Here is a 20,785-nt window from a genome sequence, read left to right on the forward strand (position 1 = left end):
TGATCGTAGTATTTATGATTGAATTTGGATCTTTGGGGGTGTCAGGATTTGAATAGAGAAAGTAAATGAGGAGAGTGAGGATTCATTGAGACGTGTGTTTAGTTCCGCATCAATTATGTGATTGCATGGATCTTGAGCTTTATGTAGGGTCAAAGAATTTCAATAATATCCTTTAGTTAGTTTTTTTAGTGAGATTCTAATTATTATATTCAAAATAGGAAACTCCAATAGCATCGTTTTAGCTAGTTTATTTTAAGTGAGATTCTAGGTTGTTATATTTAATTTTACTGGCTTTTTATCTGCAAAGTCATGGCATGTGATAGAATTCTTGGGATATGTATTTATGCTCTGCTGGCTTAAACATGTTGAAATCTGATTGATACCTAGTACCCAGAAACATTCCGCCAAGGACCTCGAACTTGAGGCTTGTTGAGCTAGTTGACGATGGTTGCCTATGAGCTCACATCCAATAATTTTGCGGCCGTTTGTATATCTCATGATGGCCTGTGATTGGGCAGTCCTACTATATGTGCTGTCGCTTGGAGCTTATCTAATCACAAGCAGTTGTTCGGAAGATGGACGGGCTGTGATTGCACGTTCGAGTTCACCACTTCAACCCCGATCTTTATGGATTCCTTACAGTAGCTGTGCAGCTATGTTTCGCAGGATACCATCTGTCTTGAACCCTCTGTGTTGTTAATTAAACAAGTTTAATTGCCGTAAGTTTAAAGAATCGATAACATAGTTCATTTATTATTATTATTTTTGGCTTAAAGAAATAATGTTCAACCTGGGCTCAGATAACAACTTAAAATTCACACCCTTCGACAAAGCAACTTAAAAATTCCCAAGCAGAAAACTAGTTTTCCACACAGACATGACCTGCTCTTTATATGATCCTCGATTTGGATTTAGATGCAGTTTGGTTTTAAGAGAAATTCTTTGTACATCACGGACAGTATAGAAAATTTGACATAAAGTATACCATCTCGTCCGATTGATTCACGTAGTCATCACTTTCCAACGCATATTTAATACTTGCAGATTAGTTTTTTCATTTAAAAATTATATGACGAAAATACTTTTGTCTTTTAAAAAAAATTATGACATTATGGCATAATATAGCTCAAGATGTCATAATATAGCCTCGGATATTATAATATGTAAGAGGTATTTTTGTCCAACCACTTTCTAACGTGCATTTAATATCTGCAGATCGACTTTTTTATTTGAAAATTTTAAATGATAAAAAATATCTCTATTTTTTAGAAAAAAATTATGACATCCTGTGCATATTATAAATGCAGGATGTCATAATATGGATATAGAATGTTATAATTTTTCTAAAAGATAAGGACATTTTCATCATACAAAATTTTTAAATAAAAAAATCGATCTATAAATATTAAATATGCATTAAAAAATGATGATTATATGAATCAATCGGATGAAGTGATACATTTCATGTTGGATTTTCTACACCGCCTGTGGTGTACAAAGAATTTCACCCAATTCCAGTGGCTTTTGGGCCCGTATTGGATTGGATGAGTGCTTGGACCTAGGCTTCTTGCCTCCCCCTTCTCTCTCGCTCTCTCTTCTTTTCTTTTTTCTTTCTTTTTCTACTACATCTTTTTTGTGGCTTCGACTTATACTTCATTTCATTTATCAATAAAAATTTTGTGATGGATTTCCATCATTTTTCTCAAATTATTTTCCTCCTCTTCTTTATTTCTTTATTACGTTCGGTTCTTAGTAATTCACTCCTCTCAATGCTTCCTTTCTAGTTTAAATAATTTTCTGGACATCGTAGAAAGTCATGAAGCGTATAGATACGGTCACAAGAGATTTTCTATAGCAAGTGACTGATGATTAATAGAATCCAATGCAGGTTAGTGTAATGGGTATAGATTTGCAAATCCAATAAAAATCAAAGAGGTTTAGGCATTGCAAACCTTTGAGATTTTATGGAGCTCTACTTCAGGAAATGGCTTCGAAGGATCCAAAAATCAAAGGCATCGCTGTGAACTAGCCTAATTACAGAGGTATACTATCATGTCAAGCTTTTCCTTTGGGTTGCACATCACGGTCAAGATAAATGGATGGATGTCAAGATGTTAGGAACCCAACTTCTATCAATTGTATACTTAGTAGGAAAAAATAAAAGAAAAAGTAGAAGAATTGCGCAAGGAAGATCAAAATCTTCTAAGTTGGCAAATTTTATTAAGGGTGCATTTGGTTAGCCCTAAAAAGGTTTTTTTTAATTTTTAAAAAATAAAAATTAAAAAGTAGCTTTTGATAACAATCCAAAAAGTAAAAAATGAAAATCAAAAAATCAAAAATATTTGCTTTACGTGGAAAGCAATTTTTTTTTGTTTTCTAAAATTTATTTTTGCTCCTTAGTGACTTATCCCGACCCCAAATGTTTGTCAAACCCGATGACCCTATTGCTCCAGGAGATCTTCACCCTCTCCAAAGCACCACAGATGATCAAATTGCCCCTATCATCACAGACCTCAAAATCAACGATGCTGGTAAGATGGACACCCCCAGTGCTGACGTAGGTGACCTCGACAGCATCGCGATCGAGGTGGTTGTGACGGAGGGGAAGGGATGTGGGTTCCGAGTTGGAGACGCGAATGCCGTTGATCTCAAAGGTGGCGCCCATCTCGCAGCAGAGGTGGGAGAGGGTGAGGTAGTGGGGCACGGCATCGGCGGCGTAGGGGGTGATGTGGATGTAGAATAGGCAGATCTTGAGCCAGGAGGGGACTAGGCCGACTGGGGGGTCGTTGGGGAGGAGTCCATGGAAGGAGGTGGTGGAGCCAGCGATGTCCTATCGGGGCAAGGCTGCAGACAGCGAGGGGAGGGAGATTGCCAGGGACCACAGCTGGTCCTTCTTCTCCTCTTCAGTGGGCGGCAAGGGACCACAGCTGGTCCTTCTTCTCCTCTTCAGTGGGCGGCAACGGATCCATCATCGCCACCCTATTGGGGACTGATTCAATGTCTGGCCGATGATGATTCTGCCATGGATTTCGAATTTTCCCTTGTCGCTGCCCTTAGCTTCAATCAAGAATTAGGATGAGGGTTCTTGGGATCGGAGTAGGTGAGACAGGAGGGCGAGGAGGGCATTTTTGAGAAAGACGATACGAAGTGAGGGGGTGACTCCACAACAGAAAGATAGGCCGCACTTTAGTTATTAAACATATTTTTTATTTTTTTACTTTTGTTCTGTAGCAAAAATAAAAAAAATAAAAAATACTTTTTAGAAAGCAAAAATCAAAAAGTGCAACCAAACACACCCTAAATAAAAATCCAAACCCCTAGACTCAAGGTGCTCTCCTATTTATGGTATAATACAACATATCTAAGAATAAAAATAAGAGATTAATCCTAAAAATAGATGTATGGATATCAAGATGATAGGAACCAAATTCCTATCAATAGTATTTTTAATAAGAAAAAATATAAGAAAATATAGAAGAAGAATTGCTCAACCGTTACGAGGAAGATCAAAATCTCTTAAGTTGGCAAATTTTATTAAGTAAATGCTGAACCCTAGGCTCAAGGTGCTTATCTATTTATAGTATAATATAGCATGTCTAAGAGGAAAAATAAGAAATTAATCTTCAAAATAGAAAGATGGATATCAAGACGATAGGAACCCAATTCCTATCAAAGTATTTTTAGTAGAAAAGAATATAAGAAAATATAGAAGAAGAATTGCTCAATCGTTACGTGGAAGATCAAAATCTATCTCCTAAGTTGGCAAATTTTATTAAATAAATACCCAAACCCCTAGGTTCAAGGTGCTCACCTATTTATAGTATAATATAGGATATCTAAGAAAAAAATTAAGAAATTGATCCCAAAAATAGATGGATAGATATCAATATGATAGGAACCCAATTCCTATAAAAGTATTTATAATAGAAAAAAATATAAGAAAATATAGAAGAAGAATTGCTCAATTATTATGAGGAAGATCAAAATCTCCTGAGCTGACAAATTTTATTAAATAAATACTTGAACCCTTAGCCTCAAGATGCTTACCTATTTATAGTATAATATAGCATATCTAAGAAGAAAAATAAAAAATTAATTTTAAAAATAGATGGATGGGTATCAAGATGATAGGAACCAATTCATATCAATAGTATCTTTAGTAAAAAAAAAAAATCAAAAAAAATGTAGAAGAAGAATTGCTCTACCATTATGAGAAGGATCAAAATCTTCCGAGCTTGCAAATTTTATTAAATAAATACCTGAACCCCTAGCCTCAAGGTGCTCACCTATTTATAGTATGATATAGCATGTCTAAGAAGAAAAATAAGAAATTAATCCTAAAATAGATGGATAGATATCGAAACCAATTCCTACCAATAATATTTTTAGCAGAAAAAAATCAAAGAAACTATAGAAGAAGAATTGCTTGACTGTTATGGGGAGCATCAAAATCTCCAAAGTTAACAAATTTTATTAAATAAATATCCGAACCCTTGGGCTCTAGATGCTTACCTACTTATGGTATAATATAGTATTACTTAGAAGAAAAATAAGAGGCTAATCCTAAAAATACTAGGAGAACAAGAAAAGAAAAATTAGGAGTAATTCTCTTGTCCTTTTCTCTTTTTCTGTGTCCTTCCTTCCTTGCTGTTAAAGCTTGTTTCCCGTTTCTGCTACCTGGAAAAAACAACTCCTGAGTCCTTTCCTTTTTCCAGAGGTTGCTGTGAGAAGAACTATTGCTAAAACCAGGACATCATCAGCATCGTATGCACTCAATGATATTTCTGTATAAGCTTCTGTGTCACTCCCCCAACCATATTACATGGACTCAGGTATGGATGTCGAGTTCTGGCACGCGTCTTTCAGAATTATATATTACTGAATTATATCTAAGTTTTGTGTACATACTTATTTCTAAGTATTGAGTGCATGAACTTTCCCAAGTCCATGGTCATTGGAGTTGTTCCTCCACCTTTTGTTGTACAAATTTGCACTTGGACCATCCGTTTCATAGTAAAACGTAGGAACTTATAGTAACACACTTGTTTGATGGGATACACTCCTTTCAATTGCCCCGTCTTCAAAAAAAAAAGAAAAAGAAAAAGAAAAAAAGAAAAATGCTGTCTAAAGATACTAGCACATGGGGTATATCTATATAACTATTTGACCTTAACTCTTAGCACATGAAGTATACTTCCTCCATTTGCTCTCTCTCAAATATAAAAATTGTTTAGAGACTTGATATGCAGTGTATATCTGATGATTGATATTGCATTTAATGCCCTTTAAGAATGCCTATTGAAAGATATTCTCATGTAGTAACTATAATCTTTAACAGTCATATATAGACTTGAAGCATCACTTGCATTTGCACATGTCCAATATTAGTTTCCGCGTATTATGGTTATATAGATCACACATTATAAGCTCTATGTTACTTCCACATAATATGAAATGTCCTAAATGTAATCATATCTTTGTTGGGTCATTATGATGTTGTAGCAGTTACTTCATAATTCATATTCATTCTGATTCCTGCAATCTCCTTGCTAGGTTAGTAGCTGAAGAATAAGTCTGTATGCCCCTACAAGATGTTCGAAACCCTATTTGCTGAAATCTTTCTATGATCTGTGGTCATTGAGTAAAATATATGTATAGAACAATCCAGATCAGAATGGTGTTTTCAAATTCTAAAAGAATTTCTGTTTTTGCGAGTTTGTTAGTTATTGCCACTCTATCTTAAACACCTAAAAGATTAGTTTATCCATTTGTTTAAGGTCACATTATTTATCTTAGTGAACCATCTTATCTATCCACGTCCACATTGTCATCCTTTTTCTTCTAATTGTTTCCTGGATCCTCGCCACTGCAGGACTTCAGTGGAGGACCTAAGAAGTCTCAGATTGATCATAGCTATCAAAAGTTTTTTTTTTGGATCAAAGCTATCGAATGTATTTACCTGATGAGGGATTTGATCTTGAAGCTTATGACTCCCTAATGCAAACGCAAATTGTGAATGGTGCAGAAAGGAGGGATAATAGAACAACCGGAGGAGGACACCTAATGCACTTGGATGAACACAGAATGCTCATTGGGAGTATGGTTAATTGATTTGGCGCATAAATTAATTGAACTTAAAGGGAATGCTGGACGTAACTCAATAAAGGAGGCAATCCTTGCAACTGAACAAGGGCTTTGAGTATGCATGCACACGTCCCTTGATATCCATTTTTATCATGGAAAGGCATCTGAGCAAGGACTAGACTCACATTTTCAGTGTCCTTTGACATGCCCCATAGGACTGTTGGATTTATGCTCTAGAAGTCAATTATTGACTGACACATTATGTATTTTCAGGGCCTAAATTTATACTTGTAATATTTTCATTATAAATAAAGAACTTTTTCTTTCCAATCATGCTTATGTGTCCATGATTTGTCCTAGAAATTAACAAAGATGATTTTTGTATATTCTTAAAGAGTTGAGAATTTGAGACATACATTAATTAGTGGTTAATTTCTAAATACTCCCGATCAAGAGATTATCACGGAGGACAGTGATCAATCCATTTGAGATCGGTCACGATTCACCTCCCTTATGGGCAGATGAGTCTTGAGTCTGCAGTGTAGAGACACTGGGGTGAAGATACAGTGGTTGTTAAAGAACAACTTGCACTGAGCGTGACTAACACGAGAACCACATAGATGTCTACTTACTTATCAGTGGTCTTCTCGATGCTGTAGTAGTATAAGTGGTCCTTTGACGTGTGGTGATATTGGCTATTCACAGTGAAGCTACTAAGTTTGACTGCACGTTTTCTTGGTCCCTAGCCATTCGGGTCCTTACTGTGTATGTTGGCTTCAGTAGGTTTAGGTTCGCTGTTTGGAGTAGGATGCATCTAGATAGAATTTATCGACTTTGGTAGAAAAGGAGAAGTCCTATGCGATTTGCGAGATTGAGTCCAAAAAATCTTTGGTCAAAGTAAGTATAAATACTGGAAAAGAGTTTCTATGGGATTCACAAATGAACTCGAGTCGAGCCAATCTTACATAAGACTGACGATGGGGTTTGACGAGTTCTCCATGACCTCCATCAAGTCAGGACTCACGATAGAAGGACTAAATCATACGATAACTGCATATAGGAGTTCGTATTTTTATTCTACTGGATCACCACTACATATTGCTAGGTGTCACTGGTAGATTGTGAGACTCATCGGGCATCATCTTGATGATCGATGGCCCTCGAAGGGTAGAATTGAATATTCCAATCCATCGAAAAGAGTTTCGATGATATTGTGATAGAGATCATAATATATCTCACTACCAAATAGAATGAAACCTATGGGGTCACACATTAAGGGATTTAATCTCGAATTTGTCAATTGGGCTTATGAAGTTCCAATTGGGTTAAGATTTATTGGAAACTCTATTAGGTTTATGAGAATCATGCTAGTACATGGTTAAACCTAGTTCTTCTCGAGACTTTGATTTGATCAAGTCCATAGCCTTGAACCTAACCTAAATTCATTTGAATTTAATTGGGCTCTTAATTATAAGTCCAAAAGAATTTAATTGAGTCAATTAGTTGGCATAATTATCTTAACATTATCTCTTCCATATCTCCTAATTATCTCTAAGTATGCATGTAGAATAGATGAAAGAATGGATGGCGTAATTTTTTTTTTTTAATTATTGAGCGCCATATCCTAGAAGGGCCCACCCTCTCTTATGTGTCATGGCATGAAGGAGAGAGGGTGGAGTCCATGCTCCATCTCTTATGGTTGGAGATCCCTTTGTGGGGTGCCAAGAGTTGGCGTCCCAACCACCTGACATGTATTCCATGGATGGCTATTGTACATGCTTAATAGGGCTGATTAATTATCTTTTATATCTGATTTTATTTGGCATAAATCATATTTAAAAGATAGAGTATTCTTATGAGATAAGGATTTACCTTTTTAAGATGACAGGGTTCTTAATATGTGTCAGGGCTTATGTCTATTTAAAGGGACATCTCTAGGGTTTCTTAATATTGATTTTTCATCAAGAAAACCTTTTCTCTCTTCATCTCCATGCCTCTCCTCTCTCATATTCTTTCTTTCCATGCCCAAAGGTTAGGTGTTCTCTCTTCCACATGCCTAGAAGGAGTTCTGATGACTTAGAGATCAAGGATCGAGGAGAAGAAGAAGAAGGCTGCAGATCAAGGAGTTGATCCCTCAGTTAAGATCAAAAGAGTTGATCAGAGTCCTCAAGGCCAAGGTTCTTCTTGAGAAGAAGAATCTTCTACGAGAAAAAAAGTTCGAGATTGATCCCGATGAATATCCGTAGAGGTCGGACACGTGTGCGGTTCCATCTTCTATGAATCCGAGATCATCTGAAGTGGTGAATTTCTACCCATGCAAAGGTAATGAGATATAATCTCATATTTTTTTAAAATTTTAAATTAATTATATGTGTTTTCTTCTGAGCTTGGGTAGGCTTAGATCTGGTATCTTGCATGTGGAGTTAAAGGGTTTAACCCAATTTACTTTTCGCTACATGTCTTCAAAATTTTAAAATCTACACATGCTACCTACCCTGTTTTCTATCAGTGGTATCAGAGTCAGATTTTTTTGAAAACACATATGATCTAGTTTTTAGGTTAGATCTAAAAGTTTTAATAATTTAAAATTAATTTTGTGCTGATATAAGGTTATCCTGGTATAGGGTTTACCCCCTATACTGCAAAGGTTGTCCTAGCACGAGTTGATTGATTTTGAAAACTATTTTCGAAATAATTAAATCAAATCTTTTAGATTTAAAAATTAACATATATGATATGTTTATTTTTGATTTAGATCTGAAATTAGAATGATTAAAAGTTCACATCAAACTGGTATAAGGTTGTCCTGATATAAGGTTTACCCCCTATATTGTAAAGGTTGTCCTAGTTTGATGTGAATCAATTTTTGAAAAGGTACTTTCAAAATATTTTAATCATTATTTTAAATCTGATTTTATACATATTTGATATGTGTAAATTTAGTTTTAGATATGAAATTAATGTATTTGTGATACATATTTAATTTAGATTTGAAACTACATATATTCGATATATGAAACTAGGTTTAGATCTGAAACAGTTTTAAGATCATAAGCCATTAATAGCATGCAATGAAATATAATCCAAAATCATTTTTAGATCTAAAATTAAATTGTTGCATGTGGATATAGGTTGAACAAATTAGGTCTAAGTATTCAAACTACAATTAGGGTCTAATTGATTAGATCAGGCTAAAATCTATTTTTTGATTTTGAGCAATTGATTGAACCTAATCGATGGATGATTGGGATTAGATCAAAGGGGTTCAAAGTCAACTTTAGTTGTAGTTGGTCACATCGATTCATATTTTGATGTGAGTTGATTGACTCAAGACCAACATTTGACTCAATGGCTCGGGCCTGTTTCAATAGGTTAATCTAATCGATTCTAATCGACCAATTTGGTATCTAAGATAAGTATTTAGATGGTGGTTATTTAATTGATTCTGTTGTCTGACCTGGCCAATTTTGATTGGTGTCTAAGGAAAGCAATGGGGGGACCCCCATGCATCTTAACTTACCTGGCCATATTAAAAGATCTAGTTTCGTATTAGGTTACTTGTTGACTCGAGTTCATTCATACCAGCTAGGTTGGTTAGACATATTGATGTGCTAATCTAATTTAATCAGTCGGATGTCAGATCTACTGATTTAGAAGAGATCTAAACTCAAATCTCCTCATTAAATATTAAGTCTAGAGGTCTTCCATCGTTGTAGAGATGCGGGTGCCTTTCTGACGTTGATTGTTCTCGACTGGTTACAGTAGTTTAGTTGTATCGAAAAGGTACAACCACTCTATTGACATATGATATCTCGGGTTAGAGATGGGGTTGGGTCCAATAACTATTAGGTGAGGGTCCCAATGATGACTTTGCACTCGCTGGTGAATAATGGGTTTGACTTGACTAAGGAATGTGCCAATAACTATTAGGTGAGGCCACAGGACTTAGAGACCTAGCCCGCTGCATCTTGCTTAGTGAAGTAATGGATAAAATGTTGTCCACTCATCGGTCTGTACTCACCAATAACTATTAGATGAGGTGTGTATAGATTAATGAGACCACATTATCTACTTGAAATCGATCACGTATAGGTTTTCGTTTCTCCACCTGAGGAGTGTAGGAGATTCGAGAAAATAGTGAGAGTTTTTTGTTTGTTTTTAAAATTTTTAAAATAAATAATATTATAAGTACAAAATCTAATTAGAAACTGTTCTCTCCACAGATAATCATGTCAAGTTCAAATCCTTTAGTCTGAATCCTCGATACAAATAGGTTGACCAGCACCAATTACAAAACTGGCTCCAAAATTTGAGAATCATTCTCAATTTTGAAAAGCTCATCCATGTCCTCGATCAGGAAGCGCCTGAGTTACCTACTCGTCCATCCACTGATCAACGAGCTATACTTGAGAAGTAGATGGACGAAGATAACAAAACAAAGTGCTACATCTTAACGTCCATATCTAATGATTTTCAGCAACAACACGAAGACATGAGGACTGCCAAAGAAATGCTAGTTCACCTGCAAGAGTTGTATGGTGAACAGAGTCGCGCAGCTCGTTTTGAAGTCTCCCAAAGATTTTTCAGAGCAAAGATGCATGATGGGCAGGCCGTCAGTGATCATTGTTTGACAATGATCAAGGACATAGAGGAGCTTCAGAAGCTCGGTATGAACATGGACAAGGAACTACAGGTGGATCTGATCCTCCAGTCTCTTCCTGACTCATATGAACAGTTCATTATGAACTACCATATGAATAAGATTGATGCTACTTTGCCAGAGTTATTGAATATACTGGTGACTACTGAGGGCACCTTGAAAAGTTCAAGGGGCACAGTTCTGGTTGTGGAGCGGGCTTCCTCTAAAAGAAAATCTTCTTTCAAGAAGAAGAAAAAGCCCACAAAGAAGCAAAAAAATGAGGCCAAGCCCAAGAAACAGGTTCCAAAGAAGGTCGATGATAAAGAAAAATATTTTTATTGCAATATCGAAGGCCATTGGAGAAGGAACTGTCCGGCCTACCTGACAACTTTCAAGAACAAGAAGAAGGATAGGCCTTCTGAAGGTACATCTGAGTTGCTTGTTATAGAAACTAACCTAATGATTTTTTCTTCTTCTAGTTGGGTTCTTGATTCTGGTTTAAGTGCTCATTTGTGTACTTCAATGCAGGGCCTTGAAGAAGTTAGGGGGCTAAGGGAAGGCGAGATTACACTCTGAGTCAGCAATGGAGCAAGAGTTGCTGCTGTGGCCGTTGGAACTTACCCTCTGTGACTACCGTTAGGGTTTAGTTTATTTTTAAAAGACTTACTTTATATCTGTAGTCAGTAAAAATTTGATTTCTATCTCTGTGCTGGCACAGGATAATTATAATTTTTATTTCAATAAAGATATGTGTTCTATTTATTTTGGAAATAAACTTATGGCACGTACTTTCTTGATTGACGGTCTTTACTATTTGCATACTGATGCAAGTGTAAACATTAACGAGCAAATTGTGAATGCCATGGGGTTTAAGAGATCTAGAAATAGGATCAGCCAAAAGTATCTGTGGCACCTTAGGCTAGGCCATATTGGAGAGGACAGACTCAACAAACTGAAGAAAGATGGTCTTCTTGGACCATTGACTTCCGAGTCTTATCCAATCTATGAATCATTTCTTCAAGAAAAAATGGCTAAGCTGCCTTTTGTGGGACAAGGGGAAATGGCCACTGAGATATTAGCCCTGATACACACTGACGTGTGTGGTTTATTTGATGTAGAAGTCAGAGGTGGCTATATCTACTTCATAACCTTTACTGATGATTATTCACGGTATGATTTTGTATATCTGATGCACCGAAAATCTGAAGCCTTTGAAAAGTTTATAAAATTCAGACATAAAGTAGAAAAATAGATCAAAAAATCCATAAAGGTTCTTCGATCAGATCAAAGAGGGGAATACCTTAGTGGAGAATTTTGGGCCTATCTCAAGAAAAATGGCATAGTCTCACAATGGACACCTCCAGGAATACCTCAACTCAATGGGGTATCCGAGAGGAGGAATCAAATCCTATTGGATATGATTCGATCCATAATGAGCTTCACAAATCTTTCTGACTTTTTTTGGGGACATGCTTTGCTATCTGTGATTCATCTCTTGAATCGGTTCCCTCTAAATCCGTTCCTACCACACCATATGAGTTATGGCATGGTAAGAAACCAACTCTTGGGTACCTCAAGATTTGGGGATGTCTGGCCCACGTCAAGAGACAGCAGGCGGATAAGTTAGAAGCTAGGTCATTTAGGGCTCGTTTTATAGGGTATCCTAAGAAAATCATGGGATACTACTTCTACATTCCTAAGGATCACAATGTGATTATGAGCCGTCATGCCGTATTCTTGAAAAAAGAGTTTATCCAAGATGAAGGCAGTGGGAGGAAGATTGAGCTCGAAGAGAAAGTCTCTGAAGAGCATTGAGTCCGAGAACTTGAACCCAGTAACGAGCCAATAGATGTGATACCTCCTCTACCTCGTAGATCAAGTAGGGTCTCCATCCTACTGAAAGATACTTAGGTATTCTTATAGAGAATTTAGAGAAAACGTTCCTTGTGGGAGATAGGGACATTAGGAATGATCTCAAAACCTACGATGAGGCAATATTAGATGTAGGCTCCGAGAAATGGATGGAAGCAATGAAGTTAGAAATTGACTCCATGCATTCCAACCAGGTTTAGTCCTTAGTAGATCTACCTGAAGGTATTGTACCTATTGGGTGTAAATGGATTTACAAAAAGAAGATTGGGTCGGATGGTAAGGTAGAGACCTATAAGGCAAGACTAGTTGCAAAAGGTTATAGTCAACGCAAAAGCATCGACTATCATGAAACCTTTTCTCTCGTAGCCATACTGAAATCCATCCGTACTCTACTTGCTATAGCAGCATTTCATGATTATGAAATTTGATAGATGGATGTGAAAACTACTTTCCTAAATAGATATCTTGAGGAAGATATCTATATGGAGCAGCCTCTGAGTTTCATGTCCAGTGATAGTGATCACAAAGTCTGCAAGCTACAAAGATCCATATATGGACTCAAGCAAGCATCTCAGAGTTGGAACACTCGCTTCAATGATGTGATCAAAATGTTTGATTTCATCAAAAATGAGGAGGAGCCATGTGTGTATAAAAAGATCAATGAGAGCGCTATCACATTCCTCGTATTGTATGTGGATGACATCCTCCTGATTGAGAATGATATTCCCATACTGACATCGATCAAAGTATGGTTGTCGAAAGAGTTCACCACGAAAGATCTAGGAGAAACTTCCTACATTCTTGGTATAAAAGTCTATAAAGATAGATCTAAGAAAATGATAGGACTCTCACAGCATATGTACATAGAAGAAGTGCTAAAGAGATTCAGTATAAAAAACTCTAAGAGGGGTCTTTTGCCCTTTAGACATGGCATTCATCTCTCTAAGAAGATGTGTCCAGACACACCTGAGGAGATCCAGCACATAAGCAAGATCTCTTATGCTTCGACAATAGGGAGCCTCATGTATGCCATATTATGCACACATCCTGATATAGCACTTGCCGTGAGTGTCACGAGCGGATATCAGGCAAATCCAGGTGAAGAATATTGGATTGCTGTTAAAAATATCCTTAAGTACTTGAGAAGGACTAAGGATTTAATGTTGGTCTTTGGTAGAGGATCGGAGCTGAAAGTTGAGGGATACACCAATTCAGACTTTATGGCTGATGTTGATGATAGAAAGTCTACATCGGGATGTATCTTCTTGTGTAATGGTGGTGCGGTTAGCTGGAAGAGTTTCAAGCAGCCAATCATTGCAGATTCGATCATGGAAGCCAAGTACATCGCCATCTTTGAAGCTGCTAAAAAAGTCTTTTGGTTCAAGAAGTTCGTTGCAGAGCTGGGTGTGATTCCATCAGATGCCATTGCACTGCACTGTGACAATAACGACACCATAGCCCTTACTAAGGAGCCCAGGTCTCACTAGAAGTCCAAACACATAAAGCAGCGATTTCACATCATACGCGAATACCTCGAGAAAAAGTTCGTCGAGATGCAGAGAGTTGACTCCGCGCTAAATGTAGCAGACCAGCTAACCAAGCCTCTCAGCAGACAGAAGACCGAAGCTCACCTTGAGAAGATGGGTCTAAGGTATATGGCCAATTGGCTTTAGGTCAAGTAGGAGTTTGTTGGATTTGTGCCCTAGAAGTCAATTGTTGGTTGACACATTATATATTTTCAGGACCTAAATTTGTACTTGTAATACTTTCATTATAAAAAAGGGCTTTTTCTTTCCAATCATGCTTATGTGTCCATGATTTGTTTTAAAAATTAACAAAGATGATTTTTGTATAGTCTTAAAGAGTTAAGAATTTGAGACATACATTAATTAGTGGTTAATTTCTAAATGCTCCCGATCAAGAGATCATCATGGAAGATAGTGATCAATCTATTTGATTGGTGCACAGTTCACCTCCCTTGTGGGCAGATGAGTCTTAGGTCTGTAGTGTAGAGACACTGGGGTGAAGGTGCAGGTGGTTGTTAGAGAACAACTTGCACTGAGCGTGACCAATACGAGAACCACATGGATGTTTACTTACTTGTCAGTGGTCTTCTCGATGCTGTAGTGGTATGAGTGGTCCTTTGACCTGCGTTGATATTAGCTATTCACAGCGAGGCTACTGAGTTTGACTACACGTTCTCTTGGTCCCTAGCTATTCGGGTCCTTGCTGTGTATATTGGCTTCAGTAGGTTCCGGTTCGCTGTTTGGAGTAGGATGCACCTAGATGGAATTTATCAACTTTGGTAGAAAAGGAGAAGTCCTATGTGATTTACGAGATTGAGTTCAGAAAGTCTTTGGCCAAAGCAAGTATGAATACTGGAAAAGAGTTTTCATGGGATTCACAAATGAACTCGAGTCGAGCCAATCTTACATAAGACTGACGATGGGATTTAACGAGTTCTCCATGACCTCCGTCAAGTCGGAACTCATAATAGAAGGACTAAATCATACGATAACTGCACCTAGAGATTCGTATTTTCATTCTACTAGGTCGCCACTACATACTGCTAAGTGTCACTGGTGGATTGTGAGAGTCATCGGGCATTATCTTGATGATTGATGGTCCTCGAAGGGTAGAATTGAAAATGTTCCAATCCATCGAAAAGAGTTTCGATGATATTGTAATAGAGATAATAATATATCTCACTACCAGATAGAATGGAACCTATGAGATCACACATTAAGGAATTTAATCTCAAATTTACCAATTGGGCTTATAAAGTTTCAATTGGGTTAAGATTTATTTGAAACTCTATTAGATTTATGAGAATCATGCTAGCACATGGTTAAATCTAATTCTTCTCGGGACTTTGATTTGATCAAGTCCATTGCCTTGAACCTAACCTAAATTCATTTGGATTTAATTAGGCTCTTAATTATAAGTTCAAGAGGATTTAATTAAGTCAATTAGTTGGCATAATTATCTTAACATTATCTCTTCCATATCTGCTAATTATCTCTAAGTATGCATGTGGAATAGATGGAAGAATGGGTGGCGTAATTTTTTTTTTTTGAAAATTATTTTGCCATATCCTAGAGGGGCCCACCCCCTTTTATGTGTCATGGCGTGAAGGAGAGAGGGTGGGATCCATGCCCCACCTCTTATGGCTGGAGATCCCTTTGTGGGGTGCCAAGAGTTGGCGTCCCAACCACTTGACATGTATTCCATGGATGGCTATTGTATATGCCTAAAAAGGCTGATTAATTATTTTTTATATCTGATTTTATTTGGCATAAATCATATTTAAAAGGTAGAAAATTTTTATGAGATAAGATCTACCTTTTTAAGATGACAGGTTTCCTAATATGTGTTAGGGCTTATGTCTATTTAAAGGGAGGTCTCTAGGGTTTTTTAGTATTGATTTTTCATCAAGGAAACCTTCCCTCTCTCCATCTCCACGCCTCCTCTCTCTCATATTCTTCCTTTCCATGTCCAAAGGTTGGGTGTTCTTTCTTCCACATGCCTAGAAAGAGTTCTAGTGACTTAGAGATCAAGGTCGAGGAGAAGAAGAAGAAGGCTGCAGATCAAGGAGTTAATCTCTCAGTTAAGATCAAAAGAGTTGATCAGAGTCTTTAAGGTCAAAGTTCTTCTTAAGAAGAAGAACCTTCTACGAGAAGAAAAGTTCGAGATTGATCCCGATGAATATCCGTAGAGGCCGGACACATGTGCGGCTCAATCTTCTACGAATCCGAGATCATCTGAAGCGGTAAATTTCTACCCGCGTAAAGGTAACGAGATATGATCTCATATTTTTCTTAAATTCCATATTAATTATATGTGTTTTCTTCTGGGCTTGGGTAGGTTTAGATCTGGTATTTTACATGCGGGGTTAAAGGATTTAACCCGATTTATTTTTTGCTGCATGTTTTCAAAATTTTAAAATCTATATATGCTGCCTACCTTATTTTCTATCAAGGACTGCACAAAACATACCTCCTGTGATTCATGTGATTTCACAATACCATTACTTGGTGGGTATTAAGGAAAACTTTGGAAAGGACTAGATTAAAAATTATGTTGACAAAGGTGTGCCAGTTTGGAGAGGTGATGATGATAAGTGTCATAGGGCTAGGTGGGTGTGTGGGGCTACTGGAGTTATATTTCTGATGCTAGTAACCTTGTTGTATGTTTGATGCATGCATGCACTTATGTCCCAGGGCACTAACCATTCCTTGAATTCCAAGTTAGTGTACTTGTTTTAGAATGGCTTTTTCATGAGCCAAATCCAGTTGCTTTTAACATAGTATCACCTCAGCTGGTGGTGGTGAGACCCATTTTCCAGTTACCTTATGTTCCACTTCCTCGCGAAAAGATGATAGGATTTGTCAGTATCGTTCAGGCAAATGGGCATGAGAATGGGGATAAAAATGGGGAGAAAAAGGAGTACAAGTACGCGAGGATGATGAATTCATATCATCGAGTCGGTACTAGCAATATGCTGTTCAATGTCTGGTAGCTTTACGAAATTTACATTGCTTTATTATAACTTAACAATTTTCAGGATTGTTATGATCCATAACACCAAAAGAGCAGAGGAAACCTAGTAATCAGTTCTCAATGTAAGCAACATCCTTGTTTGCTCCTTTGTAGTTTTAGGCACTATTTCTTGGTGGCTGCTCATCAACAACCAATGACAATAAAACACCAGCAAGTTACTACTACAATTCTACTCAGTCCTGGAAAATTCCTTCGCACTCTCACCTACAAGACCTAGAAGAGTAATTCTGAAGTCTGTCGATCAACATATATAATCATTCTTATAAATTTTTTGTTATTCTGTATCTGACATTTTCTGTTAGCACCATTATTCCATTACAAGTTCATTAAGTAGACCTTACAAATTTAAATAGCTATCAATGATGCACTTCAAATAACTTACTTCCTTTTGGACCAAAACTGTGCTTATTTTTTTTTGGAAACTAGAACTGTGTTTGCTTAGACAGATGTAATCTCTGGGTTCCAAACATCAGAGTACATCTGTATCAGAACATTTGCGAAATTCTCGGGCAAGTTTAGATGTAATATTCACGTGCATCTGTTTCCACATCATGAGAAATACTTTGAAACTCAAGTGTTCCTCAGGTATTCAAAATATGCCTCAGGCAGCTCTCATATGTGATCTTAGCTGTTAAATGGCATCATAGTAGTGAGTAGACACAACTCAACAATAATATTATTGTTTGACAAAATATTTCTGATCACTAATATTTTTCAGTGAATATTAGTTTTGAACCTTATCATTTGTCAATCATTATTAATTTTTTTACAATATCTGGCTCAGATAGTTTGTTATACCACACACATACCTACTGCTTTTTTTCCATTTCTTTCCTGCTATGATGAGATGAGAAAACAGAAGTAGGGGTGGGTGGCTTCTATTTGGACTTGAATGCTTAAAATATCAAAAAACTAGAGAACAATTTGTTTTGGAAGTTGTACTTATACATCAAAGTGAGTATAAAATCAGGTGCAGACATAGGAATTTCTGCTTCGAGTATGATGCAACATAAGAATGATAGAAGCTCAAAGATAAGAAGATCTGTTGATAGGAAAATCCACATGACTAGATTGACATGGAGAAACATTAACCATTCTATGCATACATATTTGGGAGTTAGATAAATAGGGAGCAAAACGAATAAATTAATGAGTAGTTGCATCTACAGAAAAACAAAGTATTTTTTTTTACAAACAGACTTGTATATATTGCAAACAATGATGAAACTTAACTGCCGAAAACAAGTATAAACTCAATCAAATTTCATCTTTGGGGAATAAAAGGAAGGTTGTCTATGATCAATTTATTATATCTGAATGGCTAAACTTTGAGTTTTGCAAAAGGAATGACCACTGCACAATCAATCTATTATCAAACCAAAAATTTTATTCTTTCAGTTCAATAACAACATTGCTACTTTTCCAAATGGCCTCTATATGTTTAAACTCATGTAGTCCATCATTTCATAAATTTCAGAATGTAAATTTATTTGATAAAGAATTATGTCATAGCAGATATACAAATAAGATAATTTATGGAGTTGCACTAATCTTATGGCTGGGCAATGCTCAATCTCTATTCTAAGGTAATACACATGTTTGATGGAACAAGATAATGGCCTTGCTGTTAGTATTTCTGAAGCAACCTTATGTGTGATAATTGCAGGAGATTGGTATAGGCCTAAAGCCCTCAGTTTTATTGTTCAAGAAGTGACCTCATATGTAACGATAGATCCAAAATGTTAATTTTGCCTCCAGAAAAACATCCACCTATTTGTTAAAGAACCTCCACCTCCTAAGCAATAGCAAACTCTATTTCAATGGTGACCATGTGAGAGTAGAATTCATTCTCTATTTAGACATGCCTCTTCAAAAGGACTAATATCACAACTTCTAGGAGAAGAATATTGCATTGCATCAAGTACTAAAGCGAAAAAGAAAGTAATCACAAGTAAGAGAAATCTCCAAGAAGATTGCTTACTTGTAATGAATATACCTGGCTTTCATTTGCCGCATCATATGTTAAAAATTATGATAAACAGTGGAATCTTTCCTTATATAAGATAAACAAAGGTAGCAAGACAAGATAAAGCTTTTTCATTACTCCTAGAAAGCTCAAAAATTTAGAAAGCTAGGAAAATTTATAAGAGGATAAATGGTACGTGGATTTGTGTAGTAGAAACTGCACCCATGGCCCATTAGGAAATCCATCAAAATTTAAATTCACCATAGGATTGGAAAACTCCTAGGTGAGAATTTTTAGGAAGGGCCAAAAAAAGGAATTCCTCAGCTAGGGATAGGGATGGCCAAACTGTTTTTTTGGGCTGAGCACTAAAAATTCTAAGATTTTAAGATTTTTAAGGATCATAATTGACAGCATGGTCTTTGAGTTCGGAGAAGTATTGTTGATATTTCATTAGGAAGAATCTGTTGCCAAATATTCTTAAGAGCATTCTTGCTTTTACACAATACATGTACATATATACATATATACATGTAGATGAACATGTATACATACATACATATATACACATGCACATATACATATTGTTAATAACTTTATGTTCCTTGATATGCACAAATATTCATGCATGGAGGGTGGTATATTTGAGCGATTGAGTCGGAATATTCATCTTCTAGATATTCAAGGAGAAATTATATTCCAGTTCTCTCTCTCTCTCTCTCTCTCTCTCTCTAGAATAAGATACACATTGTTGATCAAGATCTATAGTATCTGAAATATTTGAAAGCAAAGAGGGTCATGTTTTACAGGTCTTTTACCTGTTCACCAACAAAATAGATGGATGCTTCTTCTATTTAGGAATGGCATAACGGACATTATCGGAAATGCTACCATGCTAAAATGGATTATAAGGAACATAGACTTTGGCTCCATCCTATTGGTTATGATCAAGACATCTTACAAAAATGTGTGGAGCAAATTTAATCTGGTGCATGTGGTTTGAGAGCGCTAATTAATATTTGAGATGTCCTTTTGAGCCATTGAACTATATATCCATTCTGTAGTCACTTGATGCATAGGTAGGTGAATTTCAAACAATGTGATCTTTATGGTGTTGAAATTTTAGATGTATAGTTTCTAACAATTGTAGAGTAGCCTCCTACATTTTATCAATATGGCAAAAAGCCTTGTCCCCTACTCCTATAAAAGTGCACCTCTTGACAAAATTTTGTTTTGTCTTCAAGTGAAGGAGAGCCATGTCAATCTCATTTTTGAAATTTATGGGTTTGTTGGTCAATTTACCTTCAAAGACAAAGTGGCATCATTAAATGTTCTCCTTCAGGAAGCCAAAATCATATCTTGAAGTCCTCTTAGCTAGTGGTCTAACTATTGATACAAGTAAATGATCCAATGGTAACTATTATGAGGAAGCCATAGTTCAAATCTTACATGATACCGACCTTTGACTTACCTACATAATTAGCTCATGAAACTATGACAATCACTAATACTCATTGTAAGAAATAAATATTTGCATACATATTATTGCCCTAAAGTTCACGGAATCATTGGTACAATAGTGCTTACTTTCTTCCCAATTTTATGTTGGCAGCTATTTGATATTCTTTCTGTCTGCCAATCCTACTGAAATTATTTCCAAATCAAAG

The 20,785-nt window shown here is 36.4% G+C and overlaps 1 pseudogene; it reads left to right on the forward strand.

The window, feature by feature from the left end:
- Window positions 1-2,825: 2,825 nt before the first annotated feature.
- Window positions 2,826-17,089, forward strand: LOC105059385 (4-hydroxy-tetrahydrodipicolinate synthase 1, chloroplastic-like; annotated as a pseudogene).
- The last annotated feature ends 3,696 nt before the right edge of the window (window positions 17,090-20,785 follow it).

The sequence above is a fragment of the Elaeis guineensis genome, chromosome 16 (genome assembly GCF_000442705.2).
Source record: "Elaeis guineensis isolate ETL-2024a chromosome 16, EG11, whole genome shotgun sequence".
NCBI lineage: Eukaryota > Viridiplantae > Streptophyta > Magnoliopsida > Arecales > Arecaceae > Elaeis > Elaeis guineensis.